The sequence below is a fragment of the Oncorhynchus kisutch genome, linkage group LG28, assembly GCF_002021735.2.
Source record: "Oncorhynchus kisutch isolate 150728-3 linkage group LG28, Okis_V2, whole genome shotgun sequence".
Lineage (NCBI taxonomy): Eukaryota > Metazoa > Chordata > Actinopteri > Salmoniformes > Salmonidae > Oncorhynchus > Oncorhynchus kisutch.
The window spans coordinates 31,821,221-31,846,401 of NC_034201.2; the positions used below are offsets into that span (position 1 = coordinate 31,821,221).

General features: G+C 45.1%; 2 long non-coding RNA genes across 2 annotated transcripts; one reads left to right on the top strand and one right to left on the bottom strand.

Annotated features, from left to right (window-relative positions):
- Positions 1 to 149: 149 nt before the first annotated feature.
- LOC116358094 (uncharacterized) lies at positions 150 to 1,695 on the bottom strand. Its single transcript, XR_004205929.1, has 3 exons — positions 973 to 1,695; positions 625 to 815; positions 150 to 444 (listed from the first exon to the last, which is right to left on the bottom strand). It is a non-coding gene; the product is annotated as an uncharacterized LOC116358094 (long non-coding RNA).
- Positions 1,696 to 1,976: 281 nt separating this feature from the next.
- On the top strand, positions 1,977 to 3,381 carry LOC109873493 (uncharacterized). The gene is made up of 3 exons (XR_002252596.2): positions 1,977 to 2,084; positions 2,351 to 2,493; positions 2,743 to 3,381. It is a non-coding gene; the product is annotated as an uncharacterized LOC109873493 (long non-coding RNA).
- Positions 3,382 to 25,181: the final 21,800 nt, after the last annotated feature.

The following is a 25,181-nucleotide window of genomic DNA, read 5'->3' on the forward strand; positions in this document are numbered from 1 at the left end:
GGAAAAACGCCAAAACAGTCCGAATAGACAACTGCCAAAGTGAAAGGACAGACATCAGGACTGGCATCTCTGTGAGAGACAATATTAGCACAGACAAGTTGGGCCACCTAAGCTACAGGGCAGATGCCCTAAGAGAAGATACTCACTTTAGAAATGATTGTAAGCAGCTCAGAATGGACCAACTTCGGACAGTCCACCCCAAAGCAGACAGCATTGGGATAAATCTGGGTAGAGACCTCCATAGGACAGACATTGGGTCAAAGGACCTGGAGACCAACATCATTGGGACATCACCATCCCAGTCCAATGTTTTGCACCCGTGGCAGGTTTGGGACAGAGTTGCCAGATATCAGTCGAGGTCCTTGCTCTGTGAGGTTGGCACACAGACATACCTGACTGCCTTAGCCCAGAGTCCTCACTCCATCCCAGGCCCTGACACTGAACCTATCATGGGTAAGTTATCATCGGTCATCAGGAAGCATCAGAACACAAGTGCAACAGAAGAGAGAGAGAGAGAGAAAATATGTTAGTTTCAGATCAGTTGTATCTCAAAAAGGTACATTATTTAATTTTACACAATTGTTTTTCTTCATGGTTTGATTACTTTCCATTGTCTATTATAACCTTGGCCTGTAGTGTTTAGGGCCCAGAGGGAAAGTGCGATGGAAAGGAGCCAGCAGAGCAGCATTCGGCAGCAGCACCAACCCATGGCCACCTCACATCAGGTGGTCCTGCAGAAAGACATAGGGCCTTACTGCTCCTCCCGTGATGCTGCCACTCAGACCTATATCTGTGCCCTTACCCACACACCTGCACTGAAAACAGGGGAGGCAGGTGGGTGTCAAACATCAGGGGTACACTTTACATTTCAATGAGATTAAATACAAGTTAGAAGGTTGATTTGTCCTCCATTGAGGGTGTGTGAGCCTTTTATTATCCTGTGTCTTCATTCAGAAGACGAAACAGTCTTACCTACAGAGAATGGAGAGGGAGTGGAAGTCTGATTGGCTTGTCGATTGGTCATGGAGATTGTTTAACAATCTTAACTGTGTAGATTACTGTATGTTTGTCAGTTAACCAGCTAGCAGTATACCTGTTTATTGTCAGTGTGCCAGTCCTTATTACTTTTAAGCAGAGTTACTTGCTCGGAAAACAGCGGGTGCACTGTTAATTAATAAGGATCATATTCCAACCAGCCTTGCATTTTTTGTTTGGTTGAGTGCTAGGAAATTATAATAATGTCTATGAACCGTGTAATCTGTTTATAATGCGACATAGACTGCCTGTATTCTATTAGCATAGGCAAGGGTCCGCATGTCTCCCAGCCATAACATTTCGGAAGAGTTCATGCATATATTATGATAGAATTTTAAGTTTTTGTCAGTTTGGACTTCGGTAGTTTTTTTTCGGGTGTTCGTGCACACTACATTTTTGCTCAAGGCCAGGCTAAATTCAGCAGTTGAAGTGTACGTGATTGGTCAACAGCTGTAGGGATTCTTCAATTAAGTATTAGTTGGCATTCATTAAAACATTTCATTGCGAAATACTGCACCAAACATCTTAGTTCGATGTAAAATTGCTCGGCTAGCTGAATCGAACGAGTGTGCTTGCATACTCCCTTAAAATACACTCGCTTGAAATACGAGAAAAAAAGGGGCAATAGTGCTGTTTGTCCATTTTGAGAAACATTAACCAGCATACGTTTCCTCAAAATAGTCCGAATGAATCTAAAATATCTCAAGAAATCTGTCATTCATTTTGTGTGCGACGAAGGAATGTAGACTTCGGATCAGAACTTTGGCTTGCCTCTAGAAAACATTTTGTGTGCCCGAACAGCGGAAAAATCCTCACCAAATCCAAAAACAACCAACTTCACAAACCTTACGTCATAATATATACAGGAGCTATTTCGGCTGGGAAGCACGCAGACGCCTTTATATTAGATCTCTGTAAAAATGTATGACATATTTCTTGAGTTATCATAGATGAATTCTGACTATTTTGAGGAAGTGTATACTGCCGGCGGCGTCTCAAAATGGACAAACAGTACTATTTCCGATTTTGTTGTCGTTTTTCAAACAAAGGTATTTTAAAGTATGAGAGCACAGCCGAACTGAAGCATGCTGATGCCTTTAGGGCGGCCGCATGCTTCCCAACCTAAACACTTCGTGCATATATTATTGCATTTCTATTTATGTGATATGACAATTTAGTCATGTCCAGTTAGTAGTGTAATTACTCAATTCTGTGTTAATATTTGTGATAGGTGATACCCAAACGATTCTAGATTTCCATATATTGTGAGAAATGGATAAAAGTGTTCTTCCTCTTCTATTCATGTTTGAACCAGTGAAGAGGGCCAGTGTGATAAAAGCAGTAGGACAGCCCATTCGACTCCACAGACTGTGTCCTGTAGAGGAATCCTCTGAGCATTGCAGGGGCCAGCTGAGGGTGATTGGGGATGAGGTGAACAGCATGTTCTCCAAGGGAAAGGTGTGTAAGTTCAATGGGGTAGGAGGGGAGAAAGAGAACAATAGGTCAATAGAGGGATAACAATCAAGAAGAAAGATAATGTGTCATACTAGGCCAGGATACTGTTAAAGGACTTTGAGACAACTGCTGATGTAAAAAGGTCTTTATACATTTGATTGCTTGATGTACTCCCCTCATAGAGATTCCTAATACAATCTGTCATTCATTCACACCTGATGTTCTCTGTGTGTGTGTGTGTGTGTGTATTAGGTGGGGTCCACACATTGGCAGACCTGGAGGGGAGGAATCATCACGTGCCTGTTCACTGTCCTCAGTGGCATTGGATCTCTCTACCTGCTCCAGTACAGAAACCTTAGGACATCCTAGAGACCCACTGACCCACGGCGTCACACCGCACTTGACCTTTGACCTTTCTTAATACATTTCTATCCATTCCTACAGAATGTCATAAGGCATTTATGATTTTATTTATTTGATTGTTTATTGATTTAGTTGACATTGCACAATATGTCATATAGAGTAGAATATTTGCACTTTCTGTTCCTTTACTTGACAATGTAGGCTGACTATTTTGAGGGGCTAGTTGACAGTGCTTACTGTGGAAATGGCTCCACCTAGTGGTGTTGGATGGTGTCTGAAGCTACTTATTTAATAGCGCCAAAATCATATTGCTGTAGAGAAATGTGTGCTGTATCTCCACTCAGGATTTTGGTAGCTTTAGACACCATCAACATCCACGGGATTACACAATTGTTTAACTCTTTAATGATTTAATAATTTATTTCAATCATACTGTGATTTCAGTGGAATATACAGTCACATCCCAAATTATTTGCACCCTTGATAAAGATGAGCAAAAAAATAAATGTATATTTGTTTATACATGCACAATTGCTAAAAGAAAAAGTAATACAAAAAAGTTTTAAAATAATTTAAAAAAAGATGTCAATGATTGGCACCGCTGTTTTCAATACCTTGTGGACCGTTCCCTTGTGAGGATAATGGCACTGAGGATTTTTTATAATGTTTTATGAGATTGGAGAACACATTGGGAGAGATCTTAGAACATTCCTCCATACAGAATCTTTCCAGATCCTTTATATTCTTCGGTCTGCGCTTATGCACTGCCCTCTTCAATTCAAACCACAGGTTTCCAAATGGGGTTCATGTCCGGAGACTGAGGTGGCCATTGCAAAATGTTGATTTTGTGGTCAATTAACCATTTTATTTGTGGATGTACAGTGCATTCAGAAAGTATTCAGACCCCTTGACTTTTTCCACACTTTGTTATGTTATTCAGTTTTTTTCCCCTCATCAATCTATACACAATATCCCATAATGACAAAGCAAAAACAGTTTTTTCTAGAAATATCACATTTACATAAGTATTCAGACCCTTTGTACTCAGTACTTTGTTGAAGCACCTTTGGCAGCGATTACAGCCTTGAGTCTTTGGTATGATGCTACAATCTTGGCACACCTTTATTTGGGGAGTTACTCCCATTCTTCTCTGTAGATCCTCTCAAGTGCTGTCAGGTTGGATGGGGAGTGTCGCTGCACAGCTATTTTCAGGTCTCTCCAGAGATGTTCGATCGGGTTCAAGTCTGGGCTCTGGCTGGGCCACTCAAGGACATTCAGAGACTTGTCCTGAAGACACTCATGTGTTTTCTTGGCTGTGTGCTTAGGGTTGTTGTCCTGTTGTAAGCTGAACCTTTGCCCCTGTCTGAGTTACTGAGCACTCTGGAGCAGGTTTTCATCAAGCAAGTTTTCATCTTTCCCTGGATCCTGACTAGTCTCCCAGTCCCTGCTGTTGAAAAACATCCCCACAGCATGATGCTGCCACCAACATGTTCCACCGTAGGGATGGTGCCTGGTTTCCTCCAGACGTGACGCTTGGCATTCAGGAAAAATAGTTCAATCTTGGTTTCATCAGCCCAGGTTATTTTGTTTCTCATGGTCTGAGAGTCCTTTAGGTGCCTTTTGGCAAACTCCAAGCGGGCTGTCATATGCATTTATTTGAGGAGTAGTTTCTGTCTGGCCACTCTATTGCTGCAGAGATGATTGTCCTTCTTGAAGGTTACATCAGCTGATGTCACAAAGTGCTATGCAGAAACCCAGCCTAAAACTCCAAACAGCAAGCAATGCAGATGTAGAAGCACGGTGGCTAGGAAAAATTCCCTATAAAGGCAGGAACCTAGGAAGAAACATAGATAGGAACCAGGCTCTGAGGGGTGACCAGTCCTCTTCTGGCTGTGCCGGGTGGAGATTATAACAGTACATAGCCAAGATGTTCATAGATGACCAGCAGGGTCAAATAATAATAATCACAGTGGTTGTAGAGGGTGCAACAGGTCAACACCTCAGGAGTAAATGTTAGTTGGCTTTTCACAGCCGATCATTCAGAGTTAGAGACGGTAGGTCCGGTAGAGAGTGAGTCGAAAACAGCAGGTCCGGAACAATGTAGCGTGTCCGGTGAACAGGTCAGGGTTCCATAGCCGCGGGCAGAACAGTTGAAACTGGAGCAGCAGCACGACCAGGTGGACTGGGGACAGCAAGGAGCCATCAGGCCAGGTAGTCCTGAGGCATGATCCTAGGGCTCAGGTCCTCCGAGAGAGGAGAGAGACAGAGAGAATTAGAGGGAACAAACTTAAAATCAGGACATTGGATAAGACAGGATAAATACTCCAGATATAACAGACTGACCCTAGCCCCCCGACAAACTATTGCAGCATAAATACTGGAAGCTAAGACAGGAGGGGTTGGGAGACACCGTGGCCCCGTCCGACGATACCCCCGGACAGGGCCAACCAGGCAGGATATAAACCTACCCACTTCGCCAAAGCAAAGCCCCTACACCACTAGAGGGATATCTTCAAACCACCAACTTACTACCCTGAGGCGAGGCCGAGTATAGCCCACGAAGTTCTTCCCCATGGCACGAACTCGAGGGGGTCCCCAACCCAGACAGGAAGATCAAGTCAGTGACTCAACCCACTCAAGTGACGCACCCCTCCTAGGGACGGCATGGAAGAGCACCAGTAAGCCAGTGACTCAGCCCCCGTAATAGGGTTAGAGGCAGAGAATCCCAGTGGAGAGAAGGGAATTGGCCAGGCAGAGGCAGCAAGGGCGGTTCGTCGCTCCAGTGCCTTTCTGTTCACCTTCACGCCCCTGGCCCAGACTACACTCAATCATAGGACCTACTGAAGAGATGAGTCTTCAATAAAGACTTAAAGATCAAGACAGAGTCTGTGTCTTTCACATGGATAGGCAGACCATTCCATAAAAAAATAGCTCTATAGGAGAAAGCCCTGCCTCCAGCTGTTTGCTTAGAAATTCTAGGGACAATTAGGAGGCCTGCGCCTTGTGACCGTAGCATACGTGTAGGTATGTACAGCAGGACCAAGTCAAAGGTAGGTAGGAGCAAGCTTATGTAATGCTTTGTAGGTTAGCAGTTAAACCTTGAAATCAGTTTTGCCTGAGTTTAAAAGTAAAACATTTGCCGCCATCCACTTCCTCATGTCTGAAACACAGGCTTCCAGGGGGGCAATTTTGGGGCTTCCCCATATCATGTCCGTTCACTGACAACTGTAAGGCCTTTATATAGACAGGTGCGTGCCTTTCCATGTCCAATCATGTGCCTTTCCATGTCCAATCAATTTAATTTACCACAGGTGGACTCCACTCAAGTTGTAGAAACATATCAAGAACGATTAATGGAAATCAAATCAAATCAAATCAAATCAAATTTATTTATATAGCCCTTCGTACATCAGCTGATATCTCAAAGTGCTGTACAGAAACCCAGCCTAAAACCCCAAACAGCAAGCAATGCAGGTGGAGAAGCACAGTGGCTAGGAAAAACTCCCTAGAAAGGCCAATACCTAGGAAGAAACCTAGAGAGGAACCAGGCTATGTGGGGTGGCCAGTCCTCTTCTGGCTGTGCCGGGTGGAGATTATAACAGAACATGGTCAAGATGTTCAATGTTCATAAATGACCAGCATGGTCGAATAATAATAAGGCAGAACAGTTGAAACTAGAGCAGCAGCACAGTCAGGTGGAAGTTGAAACTGGAGCTGCAAACCGGTTGCAAAGGGTCTGAATACTTATGTAAATAAGGTATTTCTGTTTTTTATTTGTTTTACATTTGCAAAAATGTCTAAAAACCTGTTTTTGCTTTGTCATTATGAGGTATTGTGTGAGGGGGAAAATGATTTAATCCATTTAAGAATAAGGCTGTAATGTCACAAAATGTGGAAAAAGGAAGGGGTCTGAATACTTTCCGAATGCACTGTATAACTGGAGTTATTGTTTTACTGGAAGATTTACTATAAAAATCAGAGATACCAAAGTCATTCACAGTGTAGGTTACCTCTTGAGGTCTCGCCTGTCTCCACAAAGTTTGGTAAATCCGCCTTTAGTTTCAATGCACCACAGTTATGGAATACCTTACAAAACAAATTACACCTGCTCCATTTTCAACTAATCTGACCATAGCACCTGGTTCTGATCCAAGTGCCAATGCCATTTAGCGAACTCCAGTGAGTTCTTTGCCTTTCAAATCAAATTTTATTCGTCACATGCGCCGAATACAGCAGGTGAAGACCTTACAGTGAAATGCTTACTTACGAGCCCTAACCAACAATGCAGTTTAAAAAAATACAGATTAGTATAAGAGATAAAAGTAACAAGTAATTAAAGAGCAGCAGTAAAATAACAATAGCGAGACAATATACAGGGGGGTACCGATACAGAGTCAATGTACGGTGGCACCAGTTAGTTGAAGTAGTATGTACATGTAGGAAGAGTTATAAAAGTGACTAGATGTAGCCATTTGACTAGTGGTTCAGGAGTCTTATGGCTTGGGGGTAGAAGCTGTTTAGAAGCCTCTTGTACCTAGACTTGGCGCTCCGGTACCGCTTGCCGTGTGGTAGCAGAGAGAACAGTCTATAACTAGGGTGGCTGGAGTCTTTGACCATTTTTTTGGGCCTTCCTCTGCCACCACCTGGTACAGAGGTCATGGATGGCAGGAAGCTTGGCCCTAGTGATGTACTGGGGCATTCAAACTACTCACTGTAGTGCTTTGCGATCGGAGACCGAACAGTTGCCATACCAGGCAGTGATGCAACCAGTCAGGATGCTCTCGATGGTGCAGCTGTAGAACCTTTTGAGGATCTGAGGACCCATGTCAAATCTTTTCAGTCTCCTGAAGGGGACTAGGTTTGGTTATGCCCTCTAACGACTGTCTTGGTGTGCTTGGACCATGTTAGTTTGTTGGTGATGTGGACTCCAAGGGACTTGAAGCACTCAACCTGCTACACTGCAGCACCGTCAATGAGAATGGAGGCGTGCTCGGTCCTCTTTTTCCTGTAGTCCACAATTATCTCCTTTGTCTTGATCATGTTGAGAGAGAGGTTGTTCGCCTGGCACCACACGACCAGGTCTCTAACCTCCTCCCTATAGGCTGTCTCGTCGTTGTCGGTGATCAGGCCTACCACTGTTGTGTCATCGGCAAATTTAATAATGGTGTTGAAGTCGTGCCTGACAGTGCAGTCATGAGTGAACAGGGAATACAGGAGGGGACTGAGCATGCACCCCTGAGGAACCCCTGTGTTGAGGATCAGCGTGTTGGATGTGTTGTTACCTACCCTTACCACCTGGGGGCGGCCCATCAGGAAGTCCAGGGTCCTTAGCTTAGTGATGAGCTTTGAGGGCATTATGGTGTTGAATGCTGAGCTGTAGTCAATGAATAGCATTCTCATATAGGTGTTCCTTTTGTCCAGGTGGGTAAGGGCAGTGTGGAGCGCAATAGAGAATGCATCATCTGTGGATCTGTTGGGACGATATACAAATTGGAGTGGGTCTAGGGTTTCTAGGGTGATGGTGTTGATGTGAGCCATGACCAGCCTTTTAAAGCACTTCAGGGCTACAGATGTGAGTGTTAGAGAGTCGGTAGTCATTTAGGCAGGTTACCTTAGTGTTATTGGGAACAGGGCTATGGTGGTCTGCCTAAAACATGTTGGTATTACTGACTCGGACAGGGAGAGGTTGAAAACGTCATGTGCATGCTTGCAGTACACGTCCTGATAATCCTTCTGGCCCTGCGGCCTTGTGAATGTTGACCTGTTTAAAGGTCTTACATCGGCTGCGGAGAGCGTGATCACACAGTCATCCGGAACAGCTGGTGCTCTCATGCATGTTTCAGTGTTATTTGCCTCGAAGCGAGCGTAGAAATATTTTAGCTCTCGGCTGTGCTTCCCTTTGTAGTCTGTAATGGTTTGCAAGCCCTGCCACATCTCACGAGCATCAGAGCCGGTGTAGTACGACTCTATCTTAGTCCTGTATTGATGCTTTGCATGTTTGATGGTTCATCGGAGGGCATAGAGGGATTTCTTATAAGCTTCCGGGTTAGAGTCCCGCTCCTTGAAAGCAGCAGCTCTAGCCTTTAGCTCAGTGCGGATGTTGACTGTAATCCATGGCTTCTGTTTGGGGTATGTACGTACGGTCACTGTGGGGGCGACGTCATCAATGCACTTATTGATAAAGCCAATGACTGATGTGGTGTACTCCTCAATGCCATCGGAGGAATCCCGGAACATATTCCAGTCTGTGCTAGCGAAACGGTCCTGTAGCTTAGCATCTGCTTCCTCTGACTAATTTTTTATTGATCTAGTCACTGGTGCTTCCTGCTTTAATTTTTGCTTGTACGCAGGGATCAGGAGGATAGAATTATGGTTTGCCAAATGGAGGGCGAGCTTTGTATGCGTCTCTGTGTGTGGAGTATAGGTGGTCCAGAGTTATTTTCCCTCTGGTTGCACATTTAACATGCTGATAGAAATTTGGTTAAACGGATTTAAGTTTCCCTGCATTAAAGTCCCCGGCTACTAAGAGCGCCGCCTCTGGGTGAGCGTTTTCTTGTTTGCTTATGGTGGAATACAGCTCATTCAATGTTGTCTTAGTGCCAGCCTCAGTCTGTGGTGGTATGTAAACAGCTACATAGAATACAGATAAACTCTCTCGGTAGGTAGTGTGGTCTACAGCTTATCATGAGATACTCTACCTACAGGCGAGCAATAGCTCGAGACTTCCTTAGTTATTGTGCACCAGCTGTTGTTTACAAAATTACATAGACCACCGCCCCTTGTTTTACCAGACGGCACTTTTCTATCCTGCCGCATAACTCGTCGATTTTATTCTCCAAAGATTGCATGTTTGCTAGCAGAATGGAAGGAAGTTGGGGTTTATTCGATCACCTACAAATTCTCAGCCGACCTTCGGCCCCTCTTTCTCCGCCTCCTTTTCACGCAGATCACCGGTATCTGGGCCTGTTCCCGAGGAAGCAGTATATTCTTTGCGTCGAGCTCGTCAGAGTCATGAAAGGAAAAAATATATTTTGCTAGTCCATGGTGAGTAATCGCAGTCCTGATGTCTAGAAGTTGTTTCCGGGCAACATTATGGTACAAAATAAGGGGAAAAAATTAATTACAGCAACGCAAATAAACTATCAAGGAAACACAATCGGCTGGAGGCACATAAAATGTCTGCCTTCTTCTCCGGAGCCATCCGACTTCCTCCATGGTGATGGATGACAAATGGATTTTACATGCGGGTTACCTCATTTTTATAGCTCAGTGAAACCCAATGCCGTGAAAGGCCACAATACAGTTCCTTAAACTGAGATTAAGTTTTTTTTTAAGTGGATTGTAAATGCAGAGATTAAATCATAAGGGGTGCCAATAATTTTGACAGCTATCTGTTTTAGATTTTTTTTAACTTGTTAAACAAATGATCTTTCTCTGAGCAAATGCATTAGTACAAAATAATATAATTTCCAATTTTTTTATATACCTCAGTATTTATATCATTTATTTTATACAGTATTTTTGCTCATCTTAATGAAGGGTGGCAATCATTTAGGATGTGACTATGTGCTTAGATGAGCTGTAGCAGGGGTGCTCAAATCTTTGGCCTTGCGTGTTGGGCTGCGTGCCAAACAAATTTGTATTTGTATTTAGACACATACAAGGTAAACAATAGCTATTTATGGTCTTTAAACAATAGGTCTTTAGTAAGCAATCCTAAAAATCACACTTCAATCATTAATACAATTGTAGCCATATAACTTGACACCTAACAGCACATTCTGATTACCTGTATTAAAGATGTATATATATATATTTTTTAAACTGCAACCAAGTGTCTATGTTCTTTTTGGCAGACCAGGGGGTTGGGTCAAAATGTTTACACAGATCAGACACGGACAGAGTAGGATTAGCTCAGTTTCAAAGGTGTTTATTAAAATAATAGTTCAAAAGAAAAGAACAGGTCTCACCCATGAGACCCTCTCCGAGATACTGTCTTCTGGACCCCGGGTCTTGCTGTGTCCTGTGGGGATCAAAAACTGAACTCCCTCCTGTTACGTCGGGAACCTTCCCCAACTATACGGGAGTCTTTTCTTCCCCCAGTCTCTCCCCTGTGTGCTGCCCTTCTTGCAGATTTATGGGACTCGTACAGCTGATGAGCAGTCAGCCCTTGATTACTCACCAGCACCAATTAGTCCTGGCCAAAGATCCCGTCGAGACCTGGCACGTCCAGCAGAGGGAGCCCTCGCCTCATGATGTATACTCTGTCTGTCACCAGGCCTCGACGAGTCTCCCCCTGGTGGCTGACCTGCTGTACACCACGCATCCCCCTGTATGCTCTGTCGGGGAGGGGACTGTCATCAGTGCGACGTATGTCTCCCTTCTTGATAGGGCATCCGCCTTTCCATGCTTCGCCCCCTGACCTGTGCACAACAGAAAAAGAAAAGCGTTGAAGGGACAAGAACCACTTGGTGACCCGATCGTTTGTGTCCCATCCCCTGGTCTGGATGGTCCGTGACCAGGGTGAAGTGGGTACCTAACAGGTAATACTTGAGTGTGTCTAGTGCCCACTTCACCGCTAGACAATCTTTCTCAACAATAGAGTACTTTTTCTCTCTGGGTATCAGCTTTGGGGATAAACCGGCTATAGGACTTGACCTATGTCTTGGTGCGTGGAACGGGCCAGTCAGATATCGTGTGAACCTTCCTCTCCTGGGGCTTGACGTTCCTCCGTCCGAGCAAATATCACAGGTACTCCGCCTCCTCGAACCCTGGTTTGCATTTCTTGGGGTTCGCGGTCAACCCGGCTTGTCTGATCGCATCCAGCACCGCCTGCAGGCGCGTCAGGTGCTCTTTCCAACCTTGGCTGTGGATGATGACATCATCCAAATAGGCCGCTGCGTACTGCTGGTGGGGTGGATGTACTTTGTTCATCAGTCGCTGGAATGTGGGCTGGGCTCCATGGAGTCCGAATGGGAGCACCCGGTACTGATACAATCTGTCTGGTGTCGAAAACGCCATCTTCTCCCTGGAGGAGGCTGCCAACGGTACCTGCCAATATCCTTTGGTCAGGTCAAGGGTGCTGATGTACCGGGCCTTTCCCAATCGGTCGATGAGCTCGTCCACCCTCGGCATAGGGTAGGCTTGGAACAAGCTTATGTCGTTCACACCCCAGAAATCATTACAGAAGTGTAGGCTACCGTCCGGTTTGGGTACCAACACAATGGGTCTGCACCATGTACTGTGGGACTCTTCAACAACCCCCATCCTCAGCATAACCTCCACGTCCTGTTTCACAGCCTTCCTTTTGGCCTCCGGAATCCGATATGGCCTCTTTCGTACCGTTTCCCTGGGCCGGGTACGGGTGTGGTATTCAATGAGGGTTGTGCGACCCGGCATCTCTGAGAACACCACCGTGTTCCGATCGACGAGCTCCCTAAGCTCTTGCTTCTGGACCGGGTCAAGGTCCTCATTGCTCGAGACCACCACTGGTACCGTTGGCGTCCGGGGTGCCGACCATAACACGGCCAAGGCTGTCCTCTTGTGCCACTTCTTCAACAGGTTCACGTGGTAAATCTGTTGTGGTTTCCGTCTCCCCGGTTGCCATACGCGGTAATTGACAGGTCCCAGCTGCTCTATCACCTTGTATGACCCGTGCCATGTTGCCAGGAACTTCCTTTCGGCCGTGGGGATTAAGACCAACACCCTTCTCCCACCTGGAATTCTCGGGGCTGGGCTCCCCGATTGTAGACCTGGGCTTGGGCGCGTTGCGCCTTCTCCATATGTTCCCTCATGACTGGCCGTATGGCTGTCATCCACTCCCTCATCGTCTCCACGTGCTCTACCACGCTGCGTAAGGAGGTCAGTTGGGCTTCCCACACCTCCTTGGCGAGCTCCAGTAGGCCGTGTGGCCTCCTCCCGTAGAGGAGTTCGAAAGGGGAAAACCCAGTGGAGGACTGGGGTACTTCTCAGATTGAGAACATTAGGTGGGGTAGTAGCTGGTACCAGTTCTTCCCGTCCTGCTCGATGACCTTCCACAGCATTTGTTTGAGCGTTTTATTGAACCGCTTGACAAGCCCATCCGTCTGTGGGTGAAAGACGGAGGTCCGGATCTGCTTGATCTGCAGGAGAGCACACAAATCTTTCATTAGGCGGGACATAAACTCAGTACCTTGGCCTGTCAGGATCTCTTTTGGCATGCCCACCCGGCTAAAGAGGTGGATCAGCTCCCGGGCGATTCCCTTGGAGACCGCCGCCCGCAGGGGAATGGCCTCGGGATACCGGGTAGAATAGTCTACTTTTACCAGGATTTCCTGGTGGCCTCGTGCTGTTTTTACCAGGGGTCCAACTATGGCCATGGTGATGCGTTCAAAGGGTACTCCGATGATCGGTAGGGGGAGCAGTGGGTTTTGGAGTGGTTCTTTGGGGCAGTCATTTGACACTCCGGGCAGCAGTCTTCCACGGCCCGCCTCATCCCGGGCCAGTGGAACCGGTGTGGGATTCTGTGTTTTACATTATAGCCATTACCATTTATATGATTAAATATTATCTGATGTTGGTTGTGTGAAGTATCTGCATTTGTGCACTGGAGCATCATTATGAGATTAAACAACTGCTTGCTACTTGCCTGTTTGTGTGTGTGACAAGAACTGGTGTGACCTGCATGTTGCAAAACTGTAGATAACAGCCCAGCAGATGCTTTGTCCTTGTGTTTGTATGTAACAATATTGAGCACATGGTGTGACTTGCTGTATCTTACAAAGTTGTGATAGGGAGGGGTGGTCATCAGGTTTAACTGAGATGGAAAAATACTGAACAACACAATAGCAGGAACTGAGCAACTGGTATAACTAGGCTGCAATACCAGAACAGTAAGAATCTATACATCGACGGAGGGAGGACTCCAAGGAGCGCCAAGAGGGCCCGCCTGAGCAAGTTTAAACCACGCCCAGCCTCTACTGTGATAGGCCAACAGACGGGTTGGAACTATGTCCATCACAGTATAAGAACACTGTTTACATACATCCTGTCAGTTCTCTGTTCTGCCCTGCGTGGTATTACAGTGAGCCTGTATATACGAAAGTTGCATTTGCCATTTATTACTTAGCTAATAAAAAATACATAGTATACAATCGGTGACTCATTGTTATATTTATCCTGATACCAGATTCGAATTTACGCAACTCTAACACCGGGTGGCTGATCCGTTCCCGGGTCTTCTCCATTCCTAGGTGCGCCCCCAACAGGTGAGTGTGGGCCAGCTGAAGAACGGTTCCCACGTACCTTCGGGCAGCAACAATACCTCTCAAAGTTCCCCCTGTTGGCACGACACCTGATACAAAAGGTTATTCTTGATTTGGAAATGGGGGTATCGCCAGCCACAAACCCCCAGAAGTAGCTGTCCATCCACAGCTATCACTTGGGCTGCGGCGGCTTTCAAGTGAGGATCCTCCCACTGGGCCGTCCCGAATTGTCCCCTCAGTTGGCTCCCAGCGGGTGTCTCGACTGGCTCCTCGAAATCGAGGAGGGGGAGGCTGGGCCCTTCCTCCCGGGGTTCCCCAGGGGGGTGGGATTCCCGCACCCCCTCCGACTCAGACTCCGGACCCGTAGATACAGGTTGGTCAACCGTTTGCTTCCGGGCCGTACAGGCGATGGGTCGTCCTTGCTATCGTCTTCGGCCAGCTCATACCTTCTTCCTTAGCTCGTGCCCCCACAGGGCCACGAACAGTGGACAATCTCGTCCCACTAGGAGAGGTACTGGCAACTCTGGTACTGCACCCACCGTCATCTGGCAGCTCCCTTGTGGCGTCACGATGTTGGCCCATACGGTTGGATACTGCTTTATGTCCCCGTGAACACAGGAAATGGACATCTCCCTACCATGTTCGGTCTCCTGGTTCAGCAGGCTCATGGTTACGAGGCTAACCATACTTCCGGAGTCTAACAGAGCCTCCGTGTCGTTTCCTTCAACCTTCACAGGGACCATGGGTGCAGTTGATTTGTGGTGTGCCCAACAGGAGGTGACGTAGTTCACTGCGTGACCCACCTCGCCTCCGGGGCTTGCTGATGACATTGACTCCTCTAGAGCTGGGCAATTCCAGGCAGTGTGCCCCCAGGCGCCACACTCAAAACACCTCCTTTCGGTGAAGGGGTGGCCCTACCCCAGCCGTCTCTCCAGGGGTTTGCTGTCCTTTGGCCCTGCCGACTGTCGGTTCGGGGTACACAGCAGTGGGGCTGTCCTCCTCGACCGGGTCGCCGACTCGGCCCGGCTCCCACTCAGCATGGCCTGAGTGTTCTGATGCGTCTCACTGCTTCCAGGAGGCCCTCCATGGTCTGAGGCACGCATAGACTCGCTGCCCTCTTCATGTCGTGGGGTAGTGCCTTTAGGAAGCGATCCAGGACCACTTTGTCTAGGATGGAGAGAGTGGATACGTCGGTTAGGAGCCATCCCCTGGTGACGCATAGTAGGTCGCTCATCTGGGCTCGGGGGGATGCGTTGGCTACGAACCTCAAGTTGTGGAAGAGTTGAGCCCGATGGGCCAGGCTGTACCCGTAGCGGCTGAGTAGCTTCCGTTTGAGTCCGTCGTAGCCGCCTGTTCATCGTTCAGGTCCCAATACGCCTTTTGGGCATTCCCAGAGAGTAATGGGGCCAGCAGACTGGCCCACTTCTGCCTTGGCCATTCTTCCAGTTGTGCTGTCCATTCAAACGTACAGAGGTAGGTTTCGATGTCGTCACCTTCTGTTCGCTTGATTAAAAACTGGTTTGGATGTGATTCAGTAGACGCTCTTCCTTGTAGCTTCCTGATTTCCTCAATGAGTCGGCTGTTTTGTAGCCTCTGTTCCTCCAGCGTTCATTCCTGAACCGCCTGTTGGGCTTGTTGGGCCCGGAAGAACTGAGCTATCAACTAGTCTATGCTGATGCTGTGTAAACATCAACCCTGATCTGACCACGTTACCAGAATGCCCGCATTCTCCACCACTTGTGGCAGACCAGGGGGTTGGGTCAAAACGTTTACACAGATCAGACATGGACAGAGTAGGATTAGCTCAGTTTCAAAGGTGTTTATTAAAATAATAGTTCAAAAGAAAAGAACAGGTCTCACCCATGAGACCCTCTCCGGGATACTGTCTTCTGAGCTCCGGGTCTTGCTGTGTCCTGTGGGGATCAAAAATTGAACTCCGTCCTGTTATATCTGGAACTGTCCCAAACTATACGAGAGTCTTTTCCTCCCCCAGTCTCTCCCCTGTATGCTACCCTTCTGGCAGCTTTATGGGACTCGTACAGCTGATGAGCAATCAGCCCATGATTACTCACCAACCCCAATCAGCCCCAATTAGTCCTGGCCAGAGATCCCATCGAGACCTGGCACGTCCAGCAGAGGGAGCCATCACCTCGTGATGTATACTCCGTCTGTCAACAGGCCTCGACAAGTCTCCCCCTGGTGGCTGACCTGCTGTACGCCACAGTTCCTAAGAATAATAACTAGGATATGTGTCAAATTTCTTGAGGGAAAAGTGTAACAATTTGTATTTGCATCAGTAAGTGACTGAAATGCATCAAAACGTTATTGAAAATGTCCATGCTCAATCAAGCACAATGTACCCTCAAATATTTGAATCACTTAGGTGAGACAAAAATGTTAAGCTGCCGCCTTTAAGGGCGGGTGGTTGGTTACACTGGCATGTCAGAGATGAGATACCCCGATGTCTCTTCTCCAATCGCTAGCAGTTGAGAAAGCTCAAACTAACATTGAAATATAACCTAGCGTGTGAACAAAACGATGTAAATAGCCAAGAAACACAAGGAACAACTTCTATCCCTGCACGCTCCTAAAAAGCAGTTTCAGTTTCAGCACTTCACAAACAGTACGCACAGCCCTGTTGCTGCAGAGGGTAAAATCCATCCTCGTCTTCGTACAGCAACGGGCTGTGCACACTGTGAGTGGAGTGCTGAAAAGGGAAAAGCTGCTTATGCACTACTACATTTCAATTTTGCACCTGATTATTTTAATTGTCTAACTCCAAACAGTAAATTGAGAGCCCAACTAAGGGCTTCCGCATTGCAGAAGTTCAGCTTTACAGCATGATTGACATTGTACATTTTAGTAGACACTCTTATCCAGTGCATCTAGGGTTAAGTGCCTTGCTCAAGGGCACACTGACAGATTTTTCACCTATTCAGCTCAGGGGATTCAAACCAGCGACCTTTCGGTTAATGGCCCAAGCACTTAACCACTAGGCTACCTTCTGGTTAGCTACTTAGCGGAGACTGCTTCCACAAAAACAATGCTTAAGTCAGCTCAATCGGACATTACTTTAAAGCGGAATCTGTAAAGCTTGAATAGAGCCATAGTTATCACCTCCCCCTCCCTTGACGGTCTAAACCAAACATTGTCTGGCCACAGTTTGGTCGGCCCTGAGCTATATGGGCATGCAATGTACTAAGCCCTTTAGTAGAGCATGTTAGGTGTATTGAAAGGGTGTTTGTCTGTCACTATGTGTGTGTGTGTGTGTGTGTGTGTGTGTGTGTGTGTGTGTGTGTGTGTGTGTGTGTGTGTGTGTGTGTGTGTGTGTGTGTGTGTGTGTGTGTGTGTGTGTGTGTGTGTGTGTGTGTGTGTGTGTGTGTGTGTGTGTGTGTGTGTGCGTGTGCAACTAGGGCTGGAGTTTTATACAAGCTAATTTATGGTTCAGCTGCTAGTGGCATAGCGAGACAACCACACCCTATATGGGCTGGCAAAATCTGGCAGGGGGCAGCACAAGGCCTGGAATCATACTGGGGAATGACACAGTGAAATGTACCCGAATTCTCTCGTTGAGCCAAGACACTTATTAACCAACAAATTGAATACGTTTGAAAGACAAGTGCCAAGACTGTATTTCACAGTACACATTTCAACGCTCTGTGAAACGGGGTACAAGAAAACACTGTGCTTATTGAACAGAACTGTACTGAAATCAGTGAAAAGGCATCAAGGATGTAGACTGTAGATAGCTGAGCTGTCCAACGATTGGCTTTTGCTTGATGTTTTGTTGCTTTGTACTTGATGTGTTTTAAGGGTGGGGATCGGTGGGGATGGGATTGGCACGAACTACGGAATAACATATTTTGTAATGACATGAACAAGTGCGTATGTGTATTTTGTGTGTTCATATATGCACAGTATGTAGCAGCATGTGATGTTAGGCAGGCCCCAACAGGCCCCAACAGAAGAGAGTGGTGCTGGCATAAGGATGTTTTCCACTGCACTGGGTGAAGGCCTGTGTACTGTCTGAGCCTGTGCTTAGTTTTGGGAATGCCTGTGCTAGAGGCTGTTTATGCCGGGATCAGTGCACCCACACCAGGTGATGCCCACGGGACAGCTGGCAAACACCACATGTCTGTTCCTGTGCAAATGGGTCAACTTTGAGTACCTTTATCTCCTGAATGTTTTGGCATTCAGGTACAAAAAGTAACTTTCTGACCACTTCTTCAATCGGCAAGCATGTATGGAAAGTGTATTTTTTTATCAAAGGGATGTTGTCAAAAAGTGATTCAAAAAACGGATTTACCCGGATGTTACTCATCACATGACCGTGCATCCTCGGTGCTGGGGGATTTCGGGGTATGTAAGGATGCAGGCTGTCTGGTGCTCAGATGGGATAGGAAAATATTCTGCCACAGCAACTAGAAATGTGCCAACCCAGTGGTATAATATGCATAAGTACGTGTCATCTATGGTCACACACTGTACATAAATACATGTCCTTTGCACATTCAAACAAACAAACAAACAAACAAACATGATGACATAAAAGAGTACATCCTGTACATATATGTTCCACATATGCTGGGTTGTTGGCTTTGTAGCATGCATTTTTATGCCCATTCACACCTACAATTGCATGACATTTTTGCTGAACCTACAGGCTTTCTGGAAACAGTTTGCCTGGACTAGATCTCTGGGATGGTGGACAGACAAGCAACTGACTCAATGAAATGTAATCACCACTTTAGGTAGGTGGGGGGTGGGGGGCAGTGTTTGGGGTGTGATAAATATAGCCTCCTCTTGACCTCAGTACACATGACCCTGCAGGCTCGTTACCACGCAAACAAGCACTCCTCTCTCTTCTCACTGACAACCATATAACAGCACTGATCTTCAAATAGGAAATTCAATAAACACAATCTGCGTTCACTAGCTTTCTTAATTGAATGATTCTTAGTCTGTTTTCAAAAGACAGGTGGGATTTACACATATTTTCTCTAAAACGCCATAGCAGTTAGACAGGTGAACAAAGCTAACATGGTGGTGAAAACAATTGTCACCATTAAGATAACATTTATTGGGGGCTGTTAAAAAGCTGGAACAACTTGATTTGCTGTTCAGGACAAGAGGTGAAGAACAATTTTGAAATCTTATTTCTATGTCATGTTTCTTAAGTAATTCCACAAGACTATGGATCAGGGTAAGATAACTGTCTAGGAAAGACTATGTGGAATCCTAAAGGAGCCCCCTGCTTTGGATGAGTAACCCCCTCCACAACCCTGATCCTTCGTCTCCCACCTTAAGCATTGAGCCACCAGTTGAAACCCCAACCTCTTAAAATCCAAACCATTTTATAAAATGTTCGCCTAAAATGACATACCCAAATCTAACTGCCTGTAGCTCAGGACCTGAAGCAAGGATATACATATTCTTAATACCATTTGAAAGGAAACACTGAAGTTTGTGGAAATGTGAAATTAATGTAGGAGAATATAAGACATTAGATCTGGTAAAAGATAATACAAAGAAAAAAACTTGCGTTTTTTTGTACCATCACCTTTGAAATGCAAGAGAAAGGCCATAATGTATTATTCCAGCCCAGGTTCAATTTAGATTTTGGCCAGTAGATGGCAGCAGTGTATGTGCAAAGTTTTACACTGATCAAATGAACCATTGCATATCTGTTCAAAATGTTGTATCTAGACTGCCCAAATGTGCCTAATTGGTTTATTAATACATTTTCAAGTTCATAATTGTGCACTCTCCTCAAACAATAGCATGGTATTATTTCACTGTAAAAGCTACTGTAGATTGGAGAGGTAGAGGAACATGTTATGCATGTAGTGTTCAGAATCAGGTTTCAAAAGGCTACAAGTATTTTGGGCAGCTGCAGCTTGCCACCATGATATTCTGACATGGGATGTACAGTTGACATGGCTAGCTCCTCCAAAGGGTCAAGTTGTATGGATTCCAAGCAAGGCGCTCTCAGGGGCTACAATTCTCACCTCTTCCAACACTATCCAGAGTAGGCTACAAGTGAAAATATCTTCCATGTACAATGTTTTTATGTTCCCAACATATCACTTTCCTTAAAATGCCATCCTTGTAACTTTCAGGAAACTTTACAGTGTGTTTATGCTTTTATTTTTTGATCCAGTACTATTAGTGCTCTACACACAAAAAAAGTACAACATTTTACAAAATGTCACGCACTGCTTTTGCCAGTATCACTTTGGTTTACAAAGCTTAAGTATCTGCCTCTCGGCCTTCATCAGAGCTTCTGTGATATGTTTTGTTTCACCCTTTAGTAGACTGCTCTACCCACATCTGTTGAGCGTGGTGAATGGAGTTGGTGTCAATCACTTTTTTATCAAACATAAATGTGCATTTCATCATATAATACGTCTATATATATATATATATATATATATATATATATATATATATATATATATATATATATATACAGTGGGGAGAACAAGTATTTGATACACTGCCGATGTTGCAGGTTTTCCTACTTACAAAGCATGTAGAGGTCTGTAATTTTTATCATAGGTACACTTCAACTGTGAGAGACGGAATCTAAAACAAAAATCCAGAAAATCACATTGTATGATTTTTAAGTAATTAATTTGCATTTTATTGCATGACATAAGTATTTGATCACCTACCAACCTGTAAGAATTCCGGCTCTCACAGACCTGTTCATTTTTCTTTAAGAAGCCCACCTGTTCTCCACTCATTACCTGTATTAACTGCACCTGTTTGAACTCGTTACCTGTATAAAAGACACCTGTCCACACACTCAATCAAACAGACTCCAACCTCTCCACAATGGCCAAGACCAGAGACCTGTGTAAGGACATCAGAGGTAAATTGTAGACCTGCGCAAGGCTGGGATGGGCTACAGGACAATAGGCAAGCAGCTTGGTGAGAAGGCAACAACTGTTGGTGCAATTATTAGAAAATGGAAGAGGTTCTAGATGACGGTCAATCACCCTCGGTCTGGGGCTCCATGCAAGATCTCACCTCGTGGGGCATCAATGATCATGAGGAAGGTGAGGGATCAGCCCAGAACCACACGGCAGGACCTGGTCAATGACCTGAAGAGAGCTGGGACCACAGTCAAAGAAAACCATTAGTAACACACTACGCCGTCATGGATTAGTATCCTGCAGCGCACGCAAGGTCCCCCTGCTCAAGCCAGCGCATGTCCAGGCCCGTCTGAAGTTTGCCAATGACCATCTGGATGATCCACAGGAGGAATGGGAAAAGGTCATGTGGTATGATGAGACAAAAATAGAGCTACTCCACTCGCCGTGTTTGGAGGAAGACAAAGGATGAGTACAACACCAAGAACACCATCCCAACCGTGAAGCATGGAAGTGGACACATCATTATTTGGGGATGCTTTCTGCAAAGGGGACAGGACGACTGCACCGTATTGAGGGGAGGATGGATGGGGCCATGTATCGCGAGATCTTGGCCAACAACCTCTTTCGCTCAGTAAGAGCATTGAAGATGGGTCGTGGCTGGGTCTTCCAGCATGAAAACGACCCGAAACATACAGCCAGGGCAACTAAGGAGTGGCTCCGTAAGAAGCATCTCAAGGTCCCGGAGTGGCCTAGCCAGTCTCCAGACCTGAACCCAATAGAAAATCTTTGGAGGGAGCTGAAAGTCCATATTGCCCAGCGACAGCCCCGAAACCTGAAGGATCTGGAGAAGGTCTGTATGGAAGAGAGGGCCAAATCCCTGCTGCAGTGTGTGCAAACCTGGTCAAGAACTACAGGAAACGTATGATCTCTGTAATTGCAAACAAAGGTTTCTGTACCAAATATTAGGTTCTGCTTTTCTGATATATCAAATACTTATGTCATGCAATAAAATGCAAATTAATTACTTAAAAACCATACAATGTGATTTTCTGGATTTTTGTTTTAGATTCCGTCTCTCACAGTTGAAGTGTACCTATGATAAAAATTACAGACCTCTACATGCTTTGCAAGTAGGAAAACCGGCAAAATCGGCAGTGTATCAAATATTAGTTCTCCCCACTGTATATTTATCTTAACGAGATGGCAGTGAAATGGTTCAGGTCTTACAGAGAGAATTCAGGTCTGTGACATTGATGGAACTCATCAATGGACCTCAGGTCCAAAATTGGGCCTCTACTGTTCCTGATATACAGTGGGGCAAGAAAGTATTTAGTCAGCCACCAATTGTGCAAGTTCTCCCACTTAAAAAGATGAGAGAGGCCTGTAATTTTCATCATAGGTACACTTCAACTATGACAGACAAAATGAGAAAAATCACATTGTAGGATTTTTCATGAATTTATTTGCAAATTATGGTGGAAAATAAGTATTTGGTCACCTACAAACAAGCAAGATTTCTGGCTCTCACAGACCTGTAACTTCTTCTTTAAGAGTCTCCTCCTCTGTCCTCCACTCGTTACCTGTATTAATGGCAAAAGCCCCAAAACATCACTGCTCTAGAGGAGATCTGCATGGAAGAATGGGCCAAAATACCAGCAACAGTGTGTGAAAACCTTGTGAAGACTTACAGAAAACATTTGACCTCTGTCATTGCCAACAAAGGGTATATAACAAAGTATTGAGATAACTTTTGTTATTGACCAAATACTTATTTTCCACCATAATTTGCAAATAAATTCATAAAAAATCCTACAATGATATTTTCAGGATTTTTTTCTTCTCATTTTGTCTGTCATAATTGAAGTGTACCTATGATGATAACTACAGGCCTCTCTCATCTTTTTAAGTGGGAGAACTTGCACAATTGGTGGCTGACTAAATACTTTTTTGCCCCACTGTATGTGAATGACTTGCCAGCAGCATTGAAATGCAGGGCCAGCTTTGGGAATAATCGACATAAGTGTTCACTTCGGGTCCCCAGCCACGAATCCATATTATTTGGATCAAAACGGAGACTGAACAAAGTGGATGGGATCAAGGTGACTTGTGCAGGAAATTACATACTGTCGAAAGAAAGTGTCACTTACTTGGGAGTGACTGTGGATCAGTCTTTCTTTTTTTTCTTTAAAAACATTTTTTACCCCCTTTTTCTCCCCAATTTCGTGGTATCCAATTGTTAGTAGCTACTATCTTGTCTCATCGCTACAACTCCCGTACGGGCTCGGGAGAGACGAAGGTTGAAAGTCATGCGTCCTCCGATACACAACACAGCGCGTATCCAACCCGGAAGCCAGCCGCACCAATGTATCGGAGGAAACACCGTGCACCTGGCAACCTTGGTTAGCGTGCACTGCGCCCAGCCCGCCACAGGAGTCGCTGGTGCGTGATGAGACAAGGATATCCCTGCTGGTCAAACCCTCCCTAACCCGGACGACGCTATGCCAATTGTGCGTCGCCCCACGGACCTCCCGGTCATGGCCGGTTACGACAGAGCCTGGGCGCGAACCCAGAGGGATCAGTCTTTCTCATGTCAAGCTATTGCAACAAGAGTCGTCATCAAGAGTGCCAACAAGCTCAAGTTTTTATATCGCAAAACTAGGGTGTTTGACACCAGGATCAAGAAATTGCTGGTGACAACGTTGATACAGTACACCACTTTAAGTTATGCCTGTTTAACATGGTATAGTGGGCTGACAGTGATGCAGAATAAGAGAATGCAGGTGGTAAAGAACAAAATAATCATATATCTGCTGGACGTATCTGCCAGAACCCATGTAGGAGCTAGTCAGTGCAGGGCATGCTGGTATGCTTCCAGAAGAGCAAAAAGTAGCACAGCTGAAACTTAGCCACATACACAACGTCAAACAAGGTACTGCCCCTTGGTACTTGAACACTCATATACACATGGTGCAGCATATAGCCACAATACAAGAGCCAGTGTCCACTATTGCAAGGTGCACAGAGCCAATGATGCGGCACAGAGCATTTTCTTTTATACTGGAATTTAACTGTGGAATAGCCTCCCAATAGCCATTAAGCTGTCCCAGTACAAAATATTTATAGAGGGCAGGTTAGAAAACATATACAGGCCTACAAAAGAGAATGACTGAAATAGACTTATTTTAGTCTTGCAATTTTGTATTAATTATGTATTTATTGAGATGTAGGCTAGTTAGTTGCTTATCATAAGCCAATGTATTTTCCTGTGTATTTCCATGTATTTTCCTATGTTTTATGTCCTGTGTTGGTCTTACACCGAGGACAACATTGAAATAAGTGTTTTTACGCTTTCATGTGCAGACCTGGGTTCAAATACTATTTCAAATATCTCAATTACTTTCACATACATTCAACGTAAGTATTCAGATATCTTTTAGTTTAAAATGAAAATTATTTGAAAATTCCCACGTACACTGATTCATATACACTGACTCAATTACACTATTTGGTAAAAAAAAAAAGAACCGTTCAAATACTCAAACAAATGTACTTGTTTTGGGCTGTGCATTTGAAAATACTAAAATACACAGAAAAGGGTATTTAAATAATAAATACTCAAATGCACATGTATGTAAACCCAGGTCTGTTCATGTGTCATCCTCTGGGCTTCTTGTAGTTTTTAAACTGTACAAATTGTTTTACCCCCCAAAAATTTATCAATCCATCAATAAATCAATTTAATCAATATAAATCATGAAACCTCAATGTAGACATTGACCAGTGTAGTCATTAAAGTGCAGGATAAAAAAGTAATCTATACATCAGTAAGTTCATATTTTATAGCAACAACATTACATGAAACAACATTTCTAACCAAATTTGGCTCAAACATCCATTGATCAGTGTGCAGTGCGCTAGGAGAGAGTCTGTGGACTGTCTGTGTTTGAAAGGATAGTGTATGCCCAAAAAATGTGTCTGTAGTCTGTAGTCTATGGGGTGAGAAGGCACTGGCATTTAGGTTTCTCCAGCCTTGGAGTGTGGTTCCTGAACTCGTCATCCCTTACATAACCCCAAAAAGATGAACCAACTCTCTGCATTAGGAAACATTGACCATTGACCATTGACAACAGGACAGTATAAAAAGCATATATAGTCAACAGATGTAGGATCTTAATTCGATCACTCTTTCATTGCTGAGAATTTCTCT